Raw genomic sequence first — 25,861 nt, 5'->3', positions numbered from 1 at the left:
ATGAACACATAGATTTGTGATGCTGTGTGAAATTAAGTGAAATACATACAAAGTGAAGTTTGCCTGCATAAGGACATTGTCGACACACAAAAGTAGCACCATATCAACTAAAATTGGTTTTTAAAACAATTGTTGTGTATAGACAAGGCCTGAGTAATGACCTCAGGATTTGCCCCAGTATCAACGCACACGCAGACTGTATGAAAATTTACACTTTGCTTCTAATTCTTATACATCACTATTATTGCTCATCATAAAAGGCTTAAGAATGATTATTGTTGGCCTGCTGTAGGTTGATGATTTCAGCAGGTTTCTGCGGTTTGTAATGAGACATGAGCACTGTCTTCGTCAGACATACATCATTACATAGGTGATCCCTTCTATTTAGCTAACTGGAAAATAAACATAAAGAAAGAAATGCTTTCGAGAAGCACAATCTTTTCTCATCAATCCATGGGAAATATACACTTCTACCCATGGCTTTGCTTTCCCAGGGCCTGATGAAGAGACTGATTCCCAAAAGCTTCCTGTTTTTACTCTTATTTTTAGTTAGTTCAAATGTAGAGATCACACACAATCTCGTGTTGTTCTTTGGTTTGTACTGTATGCTAAAAGCAGCCTACATTGATTATAACTAAGTACATCTAAACTCCAAGTAAAAGCAATTGCATAAAAGGTATAGATTTCCTAACACTGAATCACATTCACTGCATCACAGAAATCAATTTGGAGAGTCTTTTTAATGTGGCCTTGAACAATTTACATGATACAGTGTGTGAATTAACACAGAGTAATGCAGGCTACTGGGAGCAGCTTAAGTCAATTATTGATATCCCAAGAATAAAGCAATTTAAATAGCTTCACAAAGTCATTTGCACACGAAACAGCACAGCAGCCTATTCAGACTTACCATATTTCGTTATCTTGGCCAAACTCTACTCTAGTATACGCATGAAGTCAATGGGAGTTCTATGCACGTACCTAAGGATGGAATTCAGCCCCAAGAGATGGCACATGCACCAGTCTGAACAGTTGAGGCATCACAACCACCAGGGCCTTCTCAACTGTGACACTTTCCAAGAAAAATTTCATATTGTCAAAAGCCCAATTTTCTGTCAAAAACAGTTTTGATGACATTATTTCAATGAGCCTAGCCCATACTATATAAAATGTGACCAACAAGAGTTTAGTGAATTCCATATTAGTTACACTGTGCAAACCCATTAAAGCATGGTGTGAAGATAGGGTTGCCAATTTTCTAATTCCACATCCAAACACCCTAGCCCTGCTCCTTCCCCGAGGCCCTGCCCCTCGCTCACTACATTCCCCCTTCCCTCGGTGGCTCGCTCTCCCCCATCCTCACTCACTTTCAGTGGACTGGGGCAAGGGATAGGGGTGTGGGCTCCATCTGGGGGTACAGGCTCTCTCCCAGGCCCGGTGGGGAGCTGCAGCAGGGTCCTCTCTGCCCCTTCCAGGGCTCTTTGCCCCCCTCTGCCCTACCAGGCTAGGGCTATGCGGGGAAGGAGCAGTGGCACCATCCTGTTCCCGGTGCTCACAGGAGGGAAGGGCGCAGAGCTGCACTGAGCTGCTGGGCTCTTTAGCTCCCTCCTTCCCCCATCCGCCTGGGAGAGCAGCTTCAGCTTGCCATGGGGAGGAGGACTGGGAGATCAAACTTGTAGCAGTTCTGATTGGTTGCTCAGCCCCATAGGGCAGGCAAATGGGGTAGGCAGCCAACCAGAGAGCTCAAATTCACAAGCGAGTTGGAACTTCTCCCATCATTGCGAGGCTGGCTCCAGCACCAGCCAAAATCATGTCACAAGTGAAAAAAATTGTGGATGAGCCGGTTCTGAAACATTGCACCCAGCCACAGAGGGGGCATGCCAGCTGGTGATGCACTTGCCACAGTGCATTATAGGGGAGATTGGTAGCACAGACTATAAAGATTGTTCAGAACTTTCCATTATTAGGTCCTATTTTCAGTTGCTTATGTAACCCTTCTGCCCATCTAAGTTGGCAGCAACCAGGGCCGGGTTCTGTATCTAGGGGTTCCGCTTCAATAACACAGTGCAAAACCGGCTCGAGCCCCCACCCAGTGACCTGGGACAATTACATACCACCCCCTGGGTGCCTCTAAGAGGCAATACTTCCCCTCTCGCAAGCACGGAGTCTGAGTGTAACAGAAAATGTTTAATAACATGAGGTAAACAACATCAGCATTAAATTGGAAAAACACCACAACTAGAGTTCATAGACCAAACCATGAGCGAAGACCCACCCCAGCAAATTGGGCCGTGTCCTCTCCCGTTGGTTCTTGAAACCAGCGACCCAAGAATCACCAAAGTCCCAAAAGTCCGACAACCCCCCAAAGTCTCTGTCCCTGATCAGTGCAGCCCCAGAGTTCACAAGGGGGGGGGGTGAGCAGGGTGTTAAGGGGCACCTTACGTGATCCGAGGCCAACCGGCTGCTTCTCCGTGGGGTTCCACCCAGCCTTCACCACGAACTGCTCCACTCCACCCGCAGTCCCACTCCTGCCGTCCCACGAACTGCTCTGGCAGCCGCTCCGCTCCGCTCACCGACCTGTGAGCCGCGCCGCTCCGCTCCGCTCACCGACCTGTGAGCCGTGCCGCTCCGCGCCGCTCCGCTCCAGCCGTCCCTTGGGCCGCTCCCACAAGGCTCTGCTCTGCTAGCTGCTCCTCCAGCCGCTCCACTCACCGACCTGTGAGTCACTCAGCGCCACTCCAACCGTCCCACAAGGCTCCACTCTGCTAGCTGCTCTGCCAGCCGCTTAGCATTATAGCTTCAGGCTCCCCCACTAGTTAACACCGCCTCAGTGATCTCAGCTCTTTTGTGATTTCAGCTCATAGTAGGGGAGCCCCAGTGCTAGTGCACCACTGGCCCAAAGTGAATTCAGTTCAGCAGTCTGTAACTAGACTTCTAATGGAATCAAAAGTTAGCTCTGATATTCAACAGTGGAGAGAGGAGGTAGTGCAATTGGTGTTTCAACCCCTCAGAGAGGGGCCCATCCCATCAGGTACAAATACCTGTCCCCATCCTCTCTCCCTTCACTGGGTTTTGTAACCCATGCCCCTTGACAAGCACATGCTACTTAGGTAATGGTGAATGACTCACTCAGTCCTTCTGTCATACACAGTTCCACTGGCCTTGATTCACAGAATCAGGGTAACAAAACTTTATTCTTCCTGCCCCAATAACAGAGAAACTGGGGATCCCACACCAGCCAAAGTAACCACTTTGAGTTGCTGTTGTTTCCTGCCAGGCGAGTGGGTGTGCCTATGCAAACAAGATCAGCCCCTGGAGTTCTTTTCCACACTCGCCATAATTCACCACCAGATGTCAGGGTAGAGCTCATCCTGACTCTGCTTACACTTATAACTGCCCAGATTTTAACTGTTTGTTCTGAAATCTCCCATGATGGTTGTCTGTATCAAGCTGAATTTTTCTGGAACTTTTCAAATCAAATGGTTCAGCCATATTCAAGACTGAGGTGAGTGAAAAAAGATGTCCTTTAGCCCACGTTAAAAATTCTGGTGACCTGTTCTTTGAGAAGCTCTAGTACCTCCTTGCTTTGGAGCATGTTCTCAAAATGTGGCATAGGGTAGGTAGGCTTGTTGTCAGGGATGTGACTTTTGCTGCCCCTGTGAAAATCTATCCGAATTTGACCAATTTATGGCCTTTTGAAAATTGCAGGACCACACATACTCAGTAGAGACTTACTAAAAGTTTGCAACTGTATTCCCCAAAGATTCCATCTGCACTGGGCATGCTCTAGCCTGAGGCTGAGTAAGACTTTCCCTACAGTTTGACAAGGAGACTAGGAACCAGCAGGGCAGGAGGGGGGAGGTGGGGGAAGGGAAGACAGCTTTGACAAGGAGCCAGATTGCAGGGGGAAAATTGGGACTGGCCAGACAAAGAGATTGGGACAAGGAGCTATGAGAGGGAAAGAGTGAAATTGGACATGAAGACTGGGTAGGTGACTGGAACTGAGAGTTGGTGGGGATAGGCAACATGGGGAGAGGGGTGACTGGAGGTCAGATGGAAAGAGAAGCCGATCAAACAAGGAGCTGGGAGGGGAAACTGGGGCTGGCTGGGGAAGAAGACTAGAGGAAGAAGAAGGCTGGCAGTGGGGAGGAGACTGGGAGTCAGGAGTGGGGAGAATGGTACTTGCTAGGCAAGGAGACTGGGAGTGGAATGAGAAGCTTGTGAGGAGGAGACATGGAGTGGCTAGGTGAGGAGAATGGAACTGGGATGTTTTTTTCAGTTTGCTTTTTTTAAAAACCTTGAGACTTCAACACAAAACCTACATTAGAAGAACATTATTAAAGTTGCAAAGTTGAGCACTCAAAAGTGAGGAAATGCCAGAAATAAGCTTGCCTGTAGGCTTGAGAATCCTCCAGTCAGGGAGCAGAAACAGTGCTGTGTGTCTTGAGTGATGACCCACACGTTACAAACTGGGGATGGCCAGAGGCAAATGGAGGGTGCTCATCATTGCCCTCCTCCCCCTGAAGTATTTAGCACCTTGCTGGATCAGACCCATTACAAATAGTGAATAACGGAGGCAATAGACACAGTGAGAAGTGTATGAGCAACTTATCAGCTGAAATATGTTTATATAACACCAGCTGTCTAGTATTTTTGAATAAACAAAATGTTTGTACAAATCACAGTTTGTTCATGGATAATTTGTGACTAGAAAATGGGTTAGATTTGTTGTAGAAATTATGCACTGTGAAGAACTGGCCCAGCTCCCTGGGAGCTTCTCTTCTTGTCCTCCTGGCATTGCCCTGCATGCGACAGCAGCCCAGGGCCTGAGGAACGAATGTTGCTGGGGGTCATGACTCAAATGCAGCTGCTCACTCCAAAGCCTATGTTTCCAAGGGCCTTCAAAACACCAAACTAGGATTTACCTGCCAGAACTCCACATTTCTGAGCAAAGTCAAAGGAAATAGAAACATAAACCGTCAGCTCATGGGACAGGGATTCCACATAACCCAGTACATTTGAGCTGATCGTGTCAGTTTAATATATATCTCAAGTGACAGCAGAAGTTCTGGTAAAGTACTTATGCTTACTGCTGTTGACAAGAATGCTGTATAGATTAATTAACAGGAAAAGGGCAGAACTGTTGATTTAAGATGCAACAGTGGGCGACCATATCTTGCATTAGAGGCTGATCAACGTGCATCAGTAATGCATACTTTATTTTGCTTCCAGAAGGGATTTTATGCTGTTTACACATTTGGGAATTGCTTATGAAGAATAATATTTATTATGGGCCACAGTTCAGGCTGTTGTATTGAGAAGAACGATGCTTTTTTTGTCCTGGACAATACTGGACCAAATTCTCTGATGCATTGGCTATGTTACCCTGCTCTAGCATGACAAAGCAGCAGTAAACCCAGCCCCTACTATTACACTGAGGGTATGTTTTCACTGCAATTAAAAACCCACAGCTGGCCCATGCCTGCTGACTTGGGCTTGGGCTCAGGGGCTGTTCAGTTGCAGTGTAGACTTTCAGGTTCAGGGTGGGGCCTGAGCTCTAGGGTCCTGGGAGGTGGGAGGATCCCAGAGCTTGGGCTCCAGCCCAAGTCCAAATGTCTACACTGCAATTAAACAGCCCCTTAGCCCGAGCCCGGCAAAGACAGGCCTGGGCCAGTCATGCATGTCTAATTGCAGTGTAGACGTACCCTGGGGGGCCAGTTAAGCCAGATTTACAGCTGTTTTATGTTGCCAGAGCAGTGCAAAGTAGCTGGAGTGCACAATAACAATGAATCTGGCCCGGTATGTTTATATTATATATTTTAGGGCTGTCAAGCGATTAAAAAAATTAATCACAATTCATCAGGCACCGTTAAACAATAATAGAGTGTCATTTATTTAAATAGTTTTGGGTATTTTCTACGTTTTAAAATATATCGATTTCACTTACAACACAGAATGCAAAGTCTTCAGTGCTCACTTAATATTTATTTTTGATTACAAATATTTGCACTGTAAAAAACAAAAGTACTGTAATAGTATTTTTCAATCACCTAATACAAGCACTGTAGTGCAATCTCTTTATCATGAAAGTTGAACTTACAAATGTAGATTTATGTACAAAAAAATAGCTTGTGACAAAATGCCTGATGTTGGTATGATGGGGGCTAAGATGCCACCCCTTGCCCCTGCTCTTGGAGCATCAAGGGCCCCGCTAGTGGCCCAGGAAGGTGGTCAAGGAGGGAAGCAGGGGAGGGGTCTGGGTTTTCTCCTCACTCTGAGCCCCAGTTCCTCTCACACCCTGCGGGTATCTTACCCTCTTCCCCCTTGGGTAGGGTTAACCTCAGTTCTTGATACCGGGGCAGGGTCTCCCTTCCTTCAGTTCTCTGGTCTCTCAAGTCTCAGCAATGCACCTCTAAGCTCCAGTCCTCCCTCCTTCCTCACACACCCTGACTGCCAGAAGCAGGGGGTTTTATTAGGTTCTTGACAGGGCCTTAATTGACTACAGGTGCTCCAATTAACCTGTAGCAACCCTCTCTAGTCTACAGGGAACCACACCTTAACTAGCCTAGGGCTTATATATCTCCCCTCAACCACTCTCCCACTACTTCTTAGCCCTCCTGTATCACAACCTGCATTCAAAAATAAAACAATGTAAAACTTTAGAGCCTACAAGTCCACTCAGTCCTACTTCTTGTTCAGCCAATCGCTCAGACAAATAAGTTTGTTAACATTTGCAGGAGACAATGCTGCCCGCTTCTTGTTTACAATATCACCTGAAAGTGAGAACAGGCCTGTTGTAGCTGGCGTTGCAAGATATTTATATGCCAGATGCACGAAAGATTCATATGTCCCTTCATGCTTCAACCACCATTCCAGAGGATATGCGTCCATGCTGATAGCAGGTTCTGCTCGATAACCATCCAAAGCGTGCAGACTGATGCATGTTCATTTTCATCATCTGAGTCAGATGTCACCAGCACAAGCTTGATTTTCTTTCTTGGTGGTTCGGGTTCTGTAGTTTCCGCATCAGAGTGTTGCTCTTTTAAGGCTTCTGAAAGCATGCTCTACACCTCGTCTCTCTCAGATTTTGGAAGGCACTTCAGATTCTTAAACCTTGGGTCAAGTGCTGTAACTATCTTTACAAATCTCACATTGGTACCTTCTTTGCGTTTTGTCATATCTGCAGTGAAAGTGTTCTTAAAATGAACAACATGTGCTGTGCTGGGTCACCATCAGAGACTGCTATAAGAAGAAATATATGGTAAAATGCGGGTAAAACAGAGTAGGAGACATACAATTCTCCCCCAAGGAGTTCATTCACAAATTTAATTAATGTATTATTTTTTTAATAAGCATCATCAGCATGGAAGCATGTTCTCTGGAATGGTGGCCAAAGCATGAAGAGGCATATGAATGTTTAGCATACCTGGCACATAAATTACCTTGAAATACCAGTTACAAAAGTGCCATGTGAACACCTGTTCTCACTCTCTGGTGAAATTGTAAATAAGAAGCAGGCAACATTATCACCTGTAAATGTAAAAAAACATGTTTGTTTTAGCAATTGGCTGATCAAGAAGTAGGACTGAGTGGATTTGTAGGCTCTAAAGTTTTACATCGTTTTGTTTTTGAGTGCAGTTATGTAACAAAAAAAATCTACATTTGTAAGTTGCACTTTCAAAATAAAGAGATTGCATTACAGTACTTGTATGAGGTGAATTGAAAAATACTATCTTTTGTTTGCCATTTTTATAATGCAAATATCTGTAATCAAAAACAATAGAAAGTGAGCACTGTCTATTTTATATACTGTGTTGTAATTGAAATCAATAAATTTGAAAATGTAGAAAAAAATCCAAAATAAATATGTAATAAATTTCAATTGGTATTCTATTGCTTAACAGTGTGATTAAAACTGCTATTAATCGCGATTAATTTTTTTTAGTTAAATGCGTGAGTTACCTGTGATTAATTGACAGCCCTAATATAGAATGTGGGCAATGTAAGATTTAACATGCCCTAAACTTTTCATTGTAACTATTTTCAAATACTTAGGTTTTGTAAAGGATGTGAGAGGAAACTATCCAGTTGTAATTTAGGCCCGAACCTTGCTAATGCTAAGCACTTGCATAGCTTTATTCCCTTTGGGTTCAATGGGACTACTCCAAGGCATTAAGTTATGCATGTCTTTAAGTGTTTGGATGCCCAGGGCTTTCGCTATCTTCATTGTTTTTTTTTCAAATTAAGGGTGAAGTGTTTTGCTTCTTGGAGGGGAAAAATAAACTCCTTATGTTCAATAAATGTTATTTCTTTATAACAGAGCAACGCAACACTGACTAATAAAATAATATAAGTGAAAATAATCTTTTCAGTAGCAAGATATATATGGAATATAGCAGGAAGATTATTCTGGCACATAAAATTCAAGTGTAGTGCCAACAAAAGTAATGTAACAGAAAGAAAAGGATTTTTGTAAAATGTATTTAAACTACACAATGAGTCTTTTCCAAGTGATGCTGAATTTAGTTTAACTTTTTTTTTTGGTCAGTTTGTGCTATAACACTGTAATTTTTAATAAAGTAAACCTTGAGGGCTGATAATTTGCCCCCCCCCCTTTTTTTTTTTTTTTAAAGAGGGGTTAATATTTACATTGATTCAGTAGTAAACCTTTTTATCAAGCTCAAATCTTGGAGTAATTCAAGTTTAGATTTCCGCCGGAAAGTATTTACTTAAATAGCAATGACCCTTTGCTCATTTGATTTAACCAGAAAACTAATTATCATGGAGCTCCAGACACTATTTTGTTTGATATCTATTGTCAAAGTCCCACTGACTTCAAGAGAAGCAGGATGACAGCTTTAGTGCAAAGAAACGAGCATTATCCAAATATCCTCTTGAATCTCACCTAAAATTATGCTGTCAAAGTGTTTTAACGTTTTTAAATGTATTTTCTGGCCTCATTGTTTATAATGATGGTTTGGAAACTTGAAACTGAAATCTGTTTCCTTACTAAATGATTTTCCTCCATCCTGGAGTAAAATGAGTGTTATTGTAAAAATGTAAATGATGGGCTGCCAGGATTGGGTTTTTGTTTGTTTTGTTTTCGCCCTTAAGTTAATAAAAAAAACCCACATAAGTAGTATTTTGGGGAAAAAACATATGCACAGATTATATAGTCTTTACAAACAAATGCGGGGGAAAGGCAGGTTAAATTTTGAACCTATCAATCTTGTTACATTTCCATACATAAAGTGCAACACAGGTTCTCTCAGTCTAAAATTACTTGTATTTATGATAAGGAATACAACATGAAGAAAGAACAAAAGTAAAGTCCGCATGAGAGAGTGCAGTATGTGCATCTCTCCTGTTATAGGCTACAGCAATTCTGAGAATAAAATGGCTGCTGAACTCTACACACAGGGAGAATATTCAGAAATGAACATGTTCAGTGCAATGTTAATAAAAGGCAACACAGTTTCATGTGGTATACATACATAGCTATAATTCCACTGAAAGACAGTATAAAAGTAGAAGACTATTAAGTAGATTTTTGAAGGCTAATTCCTTTTTACTTTATATAATAGTTCTGCTTAGGCCAAGGTAGGTTTAAGGTGGAAAATTAGGGTTATGTCATGTCATAAAAATGTTTGAAACCCTTTAGTGTCCAGTTTCAATTCTGGGTCAACTTATGATTTTGCAAATTGGCAATAATGCATGTTTTTGCCATGATGGTTTCTACTGAATTGTAAAACAAGCCCTTGCCTGAGTGAGCAACAAGGATTGAAACTGGGACCTTTAGAGCTGAAAGCACAGGCCTTACTAACTTGAGCTAAAGGAACAGTTCCCCCAGCTGGTAGCTATAATAGGCTGTTATCCCTCAGCTGACCAGCCATTAGAGAGGGACACAACCCACACGTTGCCTTTATATTACAGTTGCACAAAGTTACAATTGAAGATAGGAGCACAAGTGTATTCATAGATTTATAGATTCTAGGACTGGAAGGGACCTCAAGAGGTCATCGAGTCCAGTCCCCCACCCGCATGGCAGGACCAAATACTGTCTAGACCATCCCTGATAGACATTTATCTAACCTACTCTTAAATATCTCCAGAGATGGAGATTCCACAACCTCCCTAGGCAATTTATTCCAGTGTTTAACCACCCTGACAGTTAGGAACTTTTTCCTAATGTCCAACCTAGACCTCCCTCGCTGCAGTTTAAGCCCATTGCTTCTTGTTCTATCCTTAGAGGCTAAGATGAACAAGTTTTCTCCCTCCTCCTTATGACACCCTTTTAGATACCTGAAAACGGCTATCATGTCCCCTCTCAGTCTTCTCTTTTCCAAACTAAACAAACCCAATTCTTTCAGCCTTCCTTCATAGGTCATGTTCTCAAGACCTTTAATCATTCTTGTTGCTCTTCTCTGGACCCTCTCCAATTTCTCCACATCTTTCTTGAAATGTGGTGCCCATAACTGGACACAATACTCCAGCTGAGGCCTAACCAGAGCAGAGTAGAGCGGAAGAATGACTTCTTGTGTCTTACTCACAACACACCTGTTAATATATCCCAGAATCATGTTTGCTTTTTTTCCAACAGCATCACACTGTTGATTCATATTTAGCTTGTGGTCCACTATAACCCCTAGATCCCTTTCTGCCGTACTCCTTCCTAGACAGTCTCTTCCCATTCTGTATGTGTGAAACTGATTTTTTCTTCCTAAGTGGAGCACTTTGCATTTGTCTTTGTTAAACTTCATCCTGTTTAACTCAGACCATTTCTCCAATTTGTCCAGATCATTTTGAATTATGACCCTGTCCTCCAAAGCAGTTGCAATCCCTCCCAGTTTGGTATCATCCGCAAACTTAATAAGCGTACTTTCTATGCCAATATCTAAGTCGTTAATGAAGATATTGAACAGAGCTGGTCCCAAAACAGACCCCTGCGGAACCTCACTCGTTATGCCTTTCCAGCAGGATTGGGAACCATTAATGACAACTCTCTGAGTACGGTTATCCAGCCAGTATGCACCCACTTTATAGTAGCCCCATCTAAATTGTATTTGCTTAGTTTATCGATAAGAATATCATGCGAGACCGTATCAAATGCCTTACTAAAGTCTAGGTATATCACATCCACAGCTTCTCCCTTATCCACAAGACTCGTTATCCTATCGAAGAAAGCTATCAGATTGGTTTGACATGATTTGTTCTTTACAAATCCATGCTGGCTGTTCCCTATCACCTTACCACCTTCCAAGTGTTTGCAGATGATTTCCTTAATTACTTGCTCCATTATCTTCCCTGGCACAGAAGTTAAACTAACTGGTCTGTAGTTTCCTGGGTTGTTTTTATTTCCCTTTTTATAGATGGGCACTATATTTGCCCTTTTCCAGTCTTCTGGAATCTCTCCTGTCTCCCATGATTTTCCAAAGATAATAGCTAGAGGCTCAGATACCTCCTCTATTAGCTCCTTGAGTATTCTAGGATGCATTTCATCAGGCCCTGGTGACTTGCAGGCATCTAACTTTTCTAAGTGATTTTTAACTTGTTCTTTTTTTATTTTATCTGCTAAACCTACCCCCTTCCCATTAGCATTCACTATGTTAGGCATTCCTTCAGACTTCTCGGTGAAGACCGAAACAAAGAAGTCATTAAGCATCTCTGCCATTTCCAAGTTTCCTGTTACTGTTTCTCCCTCTTCACTAAGCAGTGGGCCTACCCTGTCTTTGGTCTTCCTCTTGCTAATAATGTATTGATAAAAAGTCTTCTAGTTTCCCTTTATTCCTGTAGCTAGTTTGAGCTCATTTTGTGCCTTTGCCTTTCTAATCTTGCCCCTGCATTCCTGTGTTGTTTGCCTATATTCATCCTTTGTAATCTGTCCTAGTTTCCATTTTTTATATGACTCCTTTTGTATGTGAATTAAACCAAAACAAAAAAACTTTACATAGCTGTAGTGAAAATCAAACTGGACACTGACCATAACTGATGTGTTGTCCTTAGTATTGAAGGCAAAGGCAAACCCCTTACATCTACAAACAGGTGGGGAAATTTCACTCTGTGTCTCCTAATATTTATGGACTTCACATGACAAAAATATCAAATTAGTATATTGAACATGTAAAGAAAAAAGTTGGCCAAGGGCAATCATTGCACATACCCAAACATAGTTCTTTCCAGCTTATGTATTACACATATTTGCAATGTTATGCTAGTAGCAGAAAGGCAAGTTATAACAATATTTGAAAAATACTATATAAGCTCACACATGCCTATGTACTATGTAAAGCTTGGACATACAGGTGCACACTTGCATTTTAATATATTTATTTATATTTTACACTTTCTATTCATATATTTTAATGCACAGTTCATAGACTTTAAGGCTGAAAGGGACTATTAAAATCATATACTCTGACCTCCTGTATAACACAGGCCAAAGGATTTCATTCAGTGACTACTGCATCGAGTCCTATATGTTGCAGTTGAGTTACAGCATCTTTTAGAAAGGAATCCAGTCTTGATTCAAAGAAGCCAGGTGATGGCACATGTACCATATTTGTACTATCATAATATTATACTATTTAGCCTGCCAGGATGCAAAACTAATAAAGAAAAATCATGTAAATTCATTGAGAACATTTAGGATCTTGATCTCTTTTTAGCAAAAAACAAAGATTTCAGCTAGACTAGTGAAAACTGAGTGTACAGGCTTCTTTAGGTCACACATTCTGCACTAAACGTTTTCCTTTTCTTGTAGAAGGGAGGGAAAAAAGCAGCAGATCTGGGAGTTGGAATGAGAAGAGGGGAGAATGCTGGTTTCAAACGCAATGCTTGCCTGTACAGTGGCCTTGTAGGTGACCATGGGGAGGGCTGAGGCAGAGGACTGCTCTTCTTTATGCCACTGTAACCATTCAATCAGATCAGTGGTCCCTAACATTTTCCATGGAGCAGGTGCCGGACGACTAGCCGCCGAGGACCATGGCCGCCAGACAAGCAGCTGCTGAAATGCCGCTGTGAAGCGGCAATGTCAAGAGGCATCACTGCCGAAATGCCGCCGAAATTCGTGAAGCAGCAACGTCAAGAGGCATCGCCACCGAAATGCCGCTGTGAAGCAGCGTCATCAAGAGGTGTCACCGCCGAAAGCGCTTCTTGACGTTGCCACTTCTCGGCGGCATTTCAGCAGCTGCTTGTCCGGCGGCCAGTAGGCGGGCACTCATGGATGCCCTGGTGGGAACCATGGCGCCAGCGGGCACTGCATTGGGGACCTCTGAATCAGATAATAGAGATGGGGCATTATCAAGGTGGTTAATGCCAAATCAGTCAACCTGGATTCCCTTACAATAAGGCAATACCACAAGTGGGCTTTGGGAACCAATAGCTGGTGGGGACACTGTGGGAGCTGCCAAGAGAGAAACAAGGTAGGAAGTAGTTGGAGACACAGAGCCTCCAAAAAGATGGGCCTGGCCTCTGGGGGATCTCCAGAGATCCATGGGTGTCAAAAGTCAAACCCTCTTCCTCTCAGCACAGCAAACCCCACCAGCTCCCCCACAATCAACTGGAAACTCCACGTTTCAGAACATGTAGGACTTCCTGTCCCCAAGGTAGAAATAAACCATGGAGGGTGCTATTTAGTCCATAAACCATAAATAGTATGATTCAAGAAACCCCATACTCAACTGAGGTAAATTAACAAAGCACCATTGACTTCAGTGGACCTAACAGACTTCAAGATAGCTTGCACCATGGTTGATTTACGCCTGCTGAAGATCAGGCCCTATAGCAGGGTGGTTACCCCACTCCTGCCCTGAAGGGTTTAAAACAGCCCTGGGGGAAGGTTGTGGCTGGGAGCTGCTAAGCTGGGCTGATTGGTAAGTGGCTGCAGCTGGGCCACACCCCAATCAGGCCACAGCTGGCCCTATAGAAAAAGGCTGTGAGACAAAGGCAAAGCAGTCTCTCTCTGTGTTGAGAGGGAGAAGGGCCTGGCTGCAAGGATCTAGAGACAGGGTACCTGAGTAGAGCAGGGCTGGGGAAAGGCTGAGGAGCTCGGGAGCTCCAGCCTGAAAAGCCCCAGGCTGCAGCCTAGCAGAAGGCCAAGGGGTACTGGGGGTTGCAGAGGGCAGCCCAGGGCTAGGCCAAGGCAGCAGGTTCAAACCCAACCTTGCCAATGATGAGTGGCCTATACTGCAGTCTGCCCCAGAGAGTGGGGGCTAGTTGGTGACTGGCAGTGGCCTTATTCTGAGGTGAGGTAGGGATAGTGGGTGGGGGTTCCCCTGGGAAGGGAGACCCTGAGACTGGGGGGTGTACTTCCAGGGGGCAGCACCCAGAGAAAGGGGCACTGGGGTCTGGGAGGGATATGGGGCCAGAGGACAGGCAGATCACCAGCCTGCAGAGGGCGCTCTGATGGCTGGATCGAGCTAATTCCCAGAGTCACCAGCAGGAGGCGCTGCAGGGGTGAGTCCACTCCCCTACAGGCCCCCAGACTACATTTTTCAACTATGTGAAAAATGTCACTGTTTCGTCATGGAGCCAGGGTCAGCAGGAGGATGTCTACCTCATTTTTGATTCAAGGCGGTTTTAAAAGTATCTCACTCTTGTGGCGAAAGATTTTGCATTGTGTTTCAACAGGACCTTTAAAAATCTCACCCATAACTTTTCTATCTCTCTCTCATATTCGGGTTGTCACAGCTTGACAGCCCTGCAAAACGTTATAATAAAAGAATCCTCTACAATGAATGGAAAAGGGTAAATCTAGGGACTGATAAGTGAAAATACAAGCCATCAAAATGTTAAATACAAACTGACAAAAAAATATGGCCCTCTGGGTCCTTAAACACACTTCCAGTAAAAGCCATCCAGATTGTGAATCAGAGAGGCTGAATCCACCACCTGAAATGAATCTTGAGCAAGGTAGATAATGTGATAGCTTTTTAAATTGAGATATAGTATTTTCAGATGAAAAAGGTCCCCTGTTCGCAAGGGATTTCTTTACTTTTTCTTGACAGCTGATGTCAACATGCTGAAAAATCACTGCTTTCTGTTTCTCATAAATTTAAGGCCCATCAACCACAAAACAAAGATGCTCTATTCTTAATGCAACACAAATACCTTCCCATTTTAGTTACAATAACATTCCTGTTATTAATGTGTAATTCTTGATGGGCCCATATACGCCAGCTTTCCTCATGTTACATAATACATTACACAGCATCACATTGGGAGATCATGTTCATCTGATTATCCATGTTACTGAGGCTGCCAGCAATAAAATGCCTATGCACCTTTTCTTTAGTAGTGAAAACTAAAAAGAGAGGAACCCAGTTGTTCCTAACTCAGCCTCTAGGGACAATCCAGTCCAGGGTATAAAAAATAAAAAAGGTCCTGATTACAGCTAGCTGGAAACTGGAAATCCTGTTCCAGGTTGAAATTCCAAAATTTAAACTAAAAGAAACATACACATCCAAAAAACGCAACCCCCTCCCTCCACCACCACCACCACACACACACACACACACATTCTGAAACAGAACCAAAACCTGAAATTTTGGAATTTCCTGCAGACCAAGAATTCCAAAATGTCATTTTGAAAAAGGAAAAACAACATTCTATTCTGAACATTTTCAAATTGTTTCCAAGACTCCGTAAGCTGCTTGGAGCCCTGCCACAGACAGGGAGCTGGGCAGCTTGGGAAGCCTGGCAGCTGGGGAGCCCAGAAGCTCAGGCTTTCCAGCAGCTCACCAAATGGGCTGTCAAGGAGCAGGGAAGCTGTGAAGCTATCAACAATTTTCCAACAAAAAAATCATTTTTTTTTTTTTTTTTTTGCAAAACTGAAATTTTCCTGTGGAAAATTGATTTTGTGGAAAGTGAATTTTCCATTGGAAAATCATTCCAGTGGAAAAATTCATGACCAGCATGAGTCCTGGTGTAACCCCTCTGCTACTGGCCTGTATTCTCCTCTCACATATTTTCTGCTGTTCTCAATGCCAGCAAAAGGACATGTCTCTCTCCAGCTGTCTCATGATTTTTGAAGGTTGGGGTTGACAATGCAAACTTCCAGTTCTCAGCTCCTCCAATCCCAGCTCCCATGTGGCCTGCTATCCGACCTGGGGCTTCTGCTCTTCTGCAGACTCTGGCTCCCTCCTGAACTTGCTCCACTCTGACTTCAGGTTGTACTTTCCTGTACTCAGGAGGCTATGTAGTCCTCTGATCTCTGGATGCTGAATTAGATGGTGGTGACAGTGTCCAGTAATTAGCCTACAGGTTCATTACAGCATGAGTCACGATATCCTGTGTGTTACAGTACACTAAAGGTATCTTCTTTCAAAGGCAGGCTTAGATCTCTCCTCTAGGCTCACTTCAGAGGGCTTCCTCACATGTACTGCCACCCATCTTGCTCTGCTACAGGCAACTTTCCTAATTCCTTTGCAGGTCACTCCCTGATCATGCAGGAGTCTTTCTGCTCCCTGTAAGCCTCTCAACCAGAAAACCGTAGGGCTAATGCTTACTTTGTGGCAGGGCTTGCCAGGCTGAGCCCCGGCACCTCTAGGCTTGACAGTTAATAGCCCCAGCACCTCTGGGCTTGCTACATGAGTTATGAAAGTAAAAAAATTGCTTAACCCCCAAACCTCTTTCATTACAAATTAAGCACTGTGCGGGGCACGCTCACTTCCCCCATCTTTCCTCCCTCTTTATAACTCTGCCTTTCCTCTGCGCTAACCAGTCCATTCCTCCTACGGTTACCACCTCTGAAATGTAAAAAACTCAGCTCCCTCTCCCCCAAGGCAAGCCCGCCACAACCCCAAATCCCAACCACAAGGCAACTCCACAAAACCCGCTTCAGCAGTCACTTACGGTGTCTAGAGAGATAACACATATAGATAAGATTGATAACATCGCTTGTCTCCTCATGGTCATTTGACTCAAACCCTCTCTCTCTCTCACATACGCGCAGTACACTTGCATGTTGGTGGGCAGACAGCTGATGTATTTTCAACAGCTTTGATCTGTTGTTCCTTAAAGTGTGGAAGTGGGAACACTGCAGAATTTTTAGCTGGACATTAACATTAGATATCCCAGTGTATTGTGATGATGATGCAAATCTTTTGACCCATGTAAAAAAAACCTTGGCTGAGCACCCACTAATTTTTTCCCTGGAAAAACACCTGGAGCACCCATGGAGTCGGCACCTATGCCAGCTCCAGATGTTTAACTGCAGCGTAGACATCCCCCAAGTCTATGAATCTATGGAGGTTGCCCAGGTTGGACTCGGAGATTCCCCTTTCTCTTATCAAAGGTATGGGAGTGGGAAAAGAAGCCACAGAAGTTATACACTTTGGGTGAGGCTGAGCCTGGATAACGGAGACAGCCAAGGCCATGGGAGCATTAAAGAGGAGCCACTGAACTCCACCAGTATGATGCTTTCCAGCATGGCTTCAACAGCTCCTCCTATTGACTCACTGGGTTTCAGCTGCACTGTTGAGGAAAATAGAAAGGAGCATAAAGTCTGGCAAATGAAGTGTAAAAATATAATTAGGAAGGCCAAAAAAGAATTTGAAGAACAGCTAACCAAAGACTCAAAAAGTAATAGCAATATTTTTTAAGTACATCAGAAGCAGAAAGCCTGCTAAACAACCAGTGGGGTCATTGGACGATTGAGATGCTAAAGGAGCACTCAAAGACGATAAGGCCATTGCAGAAAACTAAACAAAGTCTTCGCATCGGTCTTCACAGCTGAGGATGTGAGGGAGATTCCCAAACCTGAGCCATTATTTTTAGGTGACAAATCTGAGGAACTGTCCCAGACTGAGGTCTCATTAGAGGAGACTTTGGAACAAATTGATAAACTAAACAGTAATAAATCACCAGGATCAGATGGTATTCACCCAAGAGTTCTGAAGGAACTCAAATGTGAAATTGCAGAACTACTAACTGTCGTCTGTAACCTATCATTTAAATCAGCTTCTCTTCCAAATGACTGGAAAATAGCTAGTGTGACGCCAATTTTTAAAAAGGGCTCCAGAGGTGATCCCAGCAATTACAGGCCGGTAACCCCGACTTCAGTACCGGGCAAACTGGTTGAAACTATAGTAAAGAACAAAACTGTCAGACACATAGATTAACATAATTTTTTGGGGAAGAGTCAACATGGTTTTTGTAAAGGAAAATCATGTCTCCCCAATCTACTAGAATTCTTTGAGGAGGTCAACAAGTACATGGACAATGGGGATCCAGTGGATATAGTGTACTTAGATTTTCAGAAAGTCTTTGACTAGGTCCCTCACCAAAGGCTTTTAAGCAAAGTAAGCTGTCATGGGATAAAAAGGAAGGTCCTCTTATGGATTGGTAACTGGTTAAAAGATAGGAAACAAAGGGTAGGAATAAATGGTCAGTTTTCAGAATGGAGAGAGGTAAATAGTGGTGTCCCCAAGGGATCTGTACTGGACCCAGGCCTATTCAACATATTCATAAATGATCTGGAAAAAGGGGTAAAAAGTAAGGTGGCAAAATTTGCAGATGATTCTCAGGATAGTTAAGTCCCAGGCAGACTGCGAAGAGCTACAAAAGAATCTCTCAAAACTGGGTGACTGGGCAACAAAATGGAAGATGAAATTTAATGTTGATAAATGCCAAGTAATGCACATTGGAAAACATAATCCCAACTAAACATACAAAATGATGGGGTCTAAATTAGCTGTGATCTTGGAGGCATTGTGGCTAGTTCTCTGAAAACATCTACTCAATGAGCAGCAGCAAAAAAAAGTGAACAGAATGTTGGGAATCATTAAGAAACGGATAGATAATAAGACAGAAAATATCATATTGCCTCTATATAAGCCCATAGTGCACCCACATCTTGAATACTGCATGAAGATGTGGTTGCCCCATCTCAAAAAAGATATATTGGAATTGGAAAAGATTCAGAAAAGGGCAACAAAAATGATTAGGAGTATGGAACAGCTGCCATATGAGGAGAGATTAATAAGACTGAGATTTTTCAGCTTGGAAAAGAGATGACTAAGAGGGGATATGATAGAAGTCTATAAAATCATGACTGGTGTGGAGAAAGTAAATAAGGAAGTGTTATTTACTCCTTCTCATAACACAAGAACTAGGGGTCACCAAATGAAATTAATAGGCAGCAGATTTAAAACCAACCAGAGGTATATTTTTTCCACACAACACACAGTCAACCTGTGGAACTCTTTGCCAGAGGATGTTGTGAAGGCCAAGAGCATACCAGCGTTCAAAAAAGAACTAGATACGTTCATTGAGGATAGACCCATCAACGGCTATTAGTCAGGATGTGCAGGGATGGTGTCCCTAGCCTCTGTTTGCCAGAAGCAACAGGGGATGGATCATTTGATGATTACCTGTCCTGTTCATTCCCTCTGGGGAACTTGGCATTGGCTGCTGTCAGAAGTCAGGATACTGGGCTAGATGGACCTTTGGTCTGTCCCCGTATGACCATTCTCATGTTCCTGTTGTTACCCAGGCTTAGCTCACACACCTCTTTATGAGTATATAGTGTCTACACTGCAGTCAGGTGAGATTGCAGCATTTGTAGGCTGGGCTAGCTTTGATCAAGCCAGCTTGCTAAAAATATCATGGTAGCCAGGCTGACATGGGCAGGGGCACAGATTTGTTGCCTGAGTACAATCCTGCCCGGGACCCAGGCTATGTTTTCGGGGAACTAGCCTGTACCACTGCAGCTACACTGCTATTTTTAGTGAGCTCACTTGATCCAAGCTAGCTACCTGGTCTACATGCAATTGCACCTCCTGATTGCAGTGTAGACCAGGAGTGAGCAAACTACAGCTCACGGGCCATATCCGGCCCACCAGCCATTTTAATCTGGCCCTTGAGCTCCCACTGGGGAGCAGGGTTTGGGGCTTGCCCCGCTCCAGCGCTCCAGCCAGGGAGTCGGGGGCTGCTCCATGCGGCTCCTGGAAGCAGCAGCGTGTCTCCTCTCTGGCTCCTACACGAAGAGGCAGCCAGGGTGTTCCACTCTGCATGCTGCCCCAGCCCCAAGTGCTGCCCTCCAGCTCCCATTGGCCAGGAACCATGGCCAATGAGAACTACAGGGGTGGTGCCTGTGGATGGGGCAGCGTGCAGAGCCTCCTGGCCATGCCTCCGCATAGGAGAAGGGACATGCCGCTGCTTCCTGGAGGCGCTTGAGGTAAGTGCCACCCGGAGCCTGCACCCGTGCGCCACAACCCTGTGCCCCAGCCCTGATCACCCTCTTGCCCTCCAAACCCCTCGATCCCAGCCTGGAGCACCCTCCTGTACCCCAAACCCCTCATCACTAGCCCCACCCCAGCTCCTGCACCCCCAGCCGGAACCCCCACCCTCCCCGTGCCCCAACCCCCCCCTCCTGCCCTCCAAACCCCTTGGTCCCAGCCCCCAGCACCCTCCTGCACCCAAAACCCTTATTCTCAGCCCTACCCCAGAGCCTGCACCCCAAACCAGAGCCTGCACCCCTTCCTGCACCCCAACCCCCTGCCCCAGACCTGATCCCCCTGCCGCCCTCCAAACTCCTCAGTCCCAGCCCAGAGCATCCTCCTGCACCCCAAACTCCTCATCCCCAGCCCCACCCCAGAGTCTGCACCCCCAGCCCTCAGCCCCCCAGACCCCATCTCCCCACCCCAGCCCGAATGCCCTCTGCTGCACCCTGAACTCCTAATTTGTGGCCCCACCCCCACCTCAGTGCCCGCACCCCCAACCAGAGCCCTCACCCTCTCCCGCACCCCAACCCCAATTTTGTGAACATTCATGGCCCGCCATACAATTTCTATTCCCAGATGTGGCCCTTGGGCCAAAAGGTATGTCCACTCCTGGTGTAGACAAACCCTAGCTGTGTGAGGGACCGAGAGCTTTGGGCTAGCTCCTCACCCCAGCTCCCAGGCAAGAGGGACAGGAACTGTGGGCTGGACCTGGAGAATGGGCCTGGGACAAAAAAGAATTCCATGGCCAAAGTGACAGATTCTGTGCTGTTGTGGCAAAATGCCAAGTTCTGTGGCAAGTTCCAGCATTGCATGTAGTGTATACAGGGCCCTAATTACCTGGAATGCTGGCAACTGACATTGGGCTGCATCAAGACAGTTGATACAGGACTAACTCCATCTCTTGTGATACTGTACCCATAAAATCTAAATCATTTTGTGAACTGGAAAGTTTTATATTTAGGGACTTAAAGGTTAAACAAAATTTCAAGGAACAATTTTGGTATCAAAGGGCTTTCCATTTATTCAGAAATGAACGCCAAGTAGCTGTATAAGGTGTAATTGCTAGTTCTTTCCACTTCAGTAGTTGAGAAAGATGAGTTTCGTGCTTTATAGTGATAATTATCTTATTTTGTCTATTTTTAAATTTGAAACACAGCTGTACTGAACTAATTGTACCAGGCTGCAGAGAGGCACAGAACAGTCTGAACAATGAGAAACAATCCACTTCTGATGTTCTCTTGTTCACAGAATGAAGAGTTAAGGCACTGGTGTCTGCGTCAGAGGCCATGGCTGGACTGGGTTTTTGCCATGATTTCAACCACTGGTGGTCAGTGACCTGTGCAGCTGTTACAAGTTACAATTTGCACTGGTCAACTCGATCCTGCTTGGGAATGGCGTAAGCTGAATCATGACTTTCTGAGTCCCTCACCCTTAGGAGTAACACCAAGGTTGCCTAACAAGGGGAAGAGAGGGAAGAAATATTTTTTCCTCTCTTTTTCCCCCAGTTTATTTACTTCATGTCTACACCGCAGCTTGGAAGTGTAATTCCCAGCTTGGATAGATGTATACCTGCTAGCTCTGCTTGATCTAGTGCACTAAAAATAGTTGTGTGCCTGTGGCAGCTTGGGCTAGCCACCCAAATACATAACTAGGACCTCAGACAGGACTGTACCCAGATGACTAGCCTGAGCCACTGTGGCCACATTGCTATTTTTAGTGTGTTAGTTGGACCAGAGCTAGCGCATGTATGTCTACTGGAGCTGGAAATTACATCTCCTAGCTACAATGTAGACATACCCTTGCTGTCTAGTCACTTTCACTGATTCCCAGTACAGTTTCTTCTGTTTGTGTGCATCTTTCACACCGCAACGGGGGGAGGGAAAACATTTTCAAAACAGGAAAATGATGGCAAGATGGGGCACTCAGCAAAGGGAAACTTCCAAGCATGGAAACAGTTAGACACATGTTAGGAAGCCAGTGAAAGAGAGGAGGAGGTGAGAGGTATGGGACTAGCATGGGGAGTGGGAGGAACAGTCGGCACAACTCTGACAGAAACAACAATTCTTGGCAAAGGTATAATTGGATGTCCTAAAAACTGTACTTAATAGTAAGTGGACTTCATTGAAAGCCAGGCGTGTTTCTTCAAGAAACTTGACATTTTTCAGATTCATTTATATTGGAACCCTGGGGGCCAATTCTCAACGAGAGTTCACCCTATGGAGGGTTTACAGGGTTGGGAATTTATAATTAGTCAATATAAAGTAAAGGGATGCATGCAGAATACCATGGTCAATCCTGTATGTGGATATTGGCACATTTAGTGTCATTTATTGTAACACTAGAATGCAACACCTCTTTAAAATTCATTTAATGTGAGGTATCACAGGCTGTCATCAGTGTAACAGGATCAAGATATATTAACATAGAAAAAATAGGAGAATGTACGCATAATACAGGCAAACCCATGGAAAGATAAAACTTGTTGTATAGTTAATCACTGTGAAATGCCCTACAGCACCTATCTTCTATGTTCAACATGTAAGCGTATTGCCTTCACACCTCTCAAGTATACTTTAGCAGTTGTCAGATCACAGGAGGCTGTAAGGTTAGTCACCAGGCCACAAGGACTTAACAGAAGGGCTTACATGAGGATCACAAAACTTGCTGTGCATTTATTAAATAGAAAGTCCTTTCATAGAATCATAGAAGATTAGCATTGGAAGAGACCTCAGGAGGTCATCTAGTCCAACCCCTGCTCAAAGCAGGAGCAACCCCAACTAAATCATCCCAGCCAGGGCTTTGTCAAGCCGGGCCTAAAAAACCTCTAAGGGTGGAGATTCCACCACCTCCCTAGGTAACCCATTCCAGTGCTTCACTACCCTCCTAATGAAATAGTGTTTCCTAATATCCAACCCAGACCTCCCAAATGCAACTTGAGACCATTGCTCCTTGTTGTCATCTGCCACCACTGAGAACAGCGAAGCTCCATCCTCTTTGGAAGCCCCCTTCAAGTAGTTGAAGGCTGCTATCAAATCCCCCCTCACTCTTCTCTTCTGCAGACTAAATAACCCCAGTTCCCTCAGCCCCTCCTTGTAAGTCATGTGCCCCAGGCCCCTGATCATTTTCGTTGCCCTCCACTGGACTCTCTCCAATTTGTTCACATCCTTTCTGTAGTTGGGGGGGACCCAAAACTGGATGCAATACTCCAGATATGGCCTCACTAGTGCCAAATAGAGGGGAATAACCACTTCCCTCGATCTGCTGGCAACGCTCCTACTAATGCAGCCCAATATGCTGTTAGCCTTCTTGGCAACAAGGACACACTGTTGACTCATATCCAGCTTCTTGTCCACTGTTATCCCCAGGTCCTTTTCTGCAGAACTGCCGCTTAGCCAGTCAGTCAGGGGCGGCTCTAGCTTTTTTGCCGCCTCAAGTACAGCAGTCAGGCAGCCTTTGGCGGCATGCCTGCGGGAGGTCCGCCGGTCCCGCGGCTTCAGCAGCAGGTATGCCGAAGCCGCGGGACCGGTGGACCTCCCACAGGCAAGCCGCTGAAGGCTGCCTGACTGCCGCACTTGCAAGGACCAGCAGGCTGCCCCCCCACCCCCCCGTGGCTTGCTGCCCCAGGCACGCACTTGGTGTGCTGGTGCCTGGAGCTGCTGCTGCAGTCAGTCTCCAGCCTGTAGCAGTGCATAGGATTCTTCTGTCCTAAGTGCAGGACTTCACACTTGTCCTTGTTCAACTTTTTCTCTCTTTTCAACCTTTCTTTTGGCCCATTCCTCCAATTTGTCTAAGTCACTCTGGACCCTATCTCTCCTCCCTAGCTTAGTGTCATCTGTAAACTTGCTGAGGATGCAATCCATCCCATCATCCAGATCATTAATGAAGATGTTGAACAAAACTGGCCCCAGGACTGACCCCTGGGGCACTCCACTTGATTCCGCCTGCCAACTAGACATCGAGCCGTTGATCACTACCCATTGAGCCCGACGATCTAGCCAGCTTTCTATCCACCTTATAATCCATTCATCCAATCCATACTTTAACTTGCTGGCAAGTTTCCTATACTTATAACTAGAAATGGTAATCAAAGGCCTACCATCTTGATTCTGCCGCCACTGAGAGTTCACTGCTTATTTCTGTAAAGCAGAGGTTTGCCTTTGGCTAGAAGAAATATAGATCAGTGGAAAATGCTGATCTCCAGAAGCCTGTCAGGAAAATCAGTAAATTATGGATTCTGGCCAAGTCATGTGCTTAAGAGGCCAATTTTAAGGAATCAAAAGTCTGCAAAAATTCCTTTCAAATGAACTGTAATGAAAGTGCATGTAAATGTATATCCTACACTTTGCAGGCTTGTTAATGGTTTGCAGTATGACATAATCCCTCATTTTTCATATAATCAAAACACTTCTATGTTCAATTTCAACAGCTATGTTCAACAGAACTGGCAATGATGTCACATAATCCGCTTTTTAGCACAGTACTTTATATAATGCTTCGTAACATTATTTGCTGAAGGATTCCATAATTCAATGTCACCTTATTGCATCACTGAGGAAAAGCGGAAAGCTACCAAAGCGATATTATTTCATATACCAAGCTGTGAGTCAGATCCAAACCTTTTCAATTTTGTCTTTCGTTTGTCACCCGTATCTCTTCCAGACCCGAGCACAAACGTATTAAAAATGTTCCAGGAAACCTCTGCTTCACTTTTAACTTGCAGGATTTTCATAAATTACATTTCCTTAATGGTGGAATAAATGTAAGTCAGAAGATTCTAGTGTAACAGCCACATTTGAAAAGAAGCAGTGGGCCAGATCCTGAGCTGATGTGTGTCAGCATACCTCCATTGACTTCAGTGATAATGAGGCGTCGCACTGATTTACACCAGCTGAGGAAATGGCCCTTTTTGTTTTAGTTCCAGGGTTTCCATTGGCATAGTAATAAAAGTGTGAATTCCATAGTGTGACTAGTTTACATTGCAAATTCCACAGTACTGAGTATTATACAGTAGTTGCTATTGTCAGATACAAGGCCTGCTTCTCCTTTACACTAAGAACCCTTTTGCTCCCATTAGCAGTGTAAAGGGACTGTTAATTAGGGGTTCCTTTAAGTCCCATTTACACTGCCAGGAGGTGTAAGGAGGCCTTAATGAAGATGAGAAGTAGGCCCATGGAGTCTGGACCTTCACTATAGCATCCTGTAGCATATTTTTATTAGTGACACTGTAAAATTCACAGGACATTGAAACACCTTCCCTGCACAGCAAGTCACGATTTAAAGAGTTAATGTATGTGGTTTGACTTGTTTAAAAAAACAAACAAACAAAAAAAACCCACCTCTTTAAAACTCCAGGCTCTTGCACATAATGTAAAATGTGCAATCCATCAAATCAAGCCTGCCTACATAACAAAATTGATCAACCCACTGAACCACAGAGCATAGAAGAGTATATTGTACTCACTTTATGGAATCACATGGATTTATTGAAACACTGAAGTACCTACCAACTCCAGCACACACAGGCAGGACTGAACTTTCAGCTAAAACCCCAGATCAGATAAAAACATAACATCACACACAAGATAACAACTTAACAATAATATAAAGGTACAACACCATCTATTGGCGGAGGTTCTATC

Source organism: Malaclemys terrapin, chromosome 1, assembly GCF_027887155.1.
Source record: "Malaclemys terrapin pileata isolate rMalTer1 chromosome 1, rMalTer1.hap1, whole genome shotgun sequence".
Lineage (NCBI taxonomy): Eukaryota > Metazoa > Chordata > Testudines > Emydidae > Malaclemys > Malaclemys terrapin.
Note: the sequence above shows the minus strand (reverse complement) of the source record.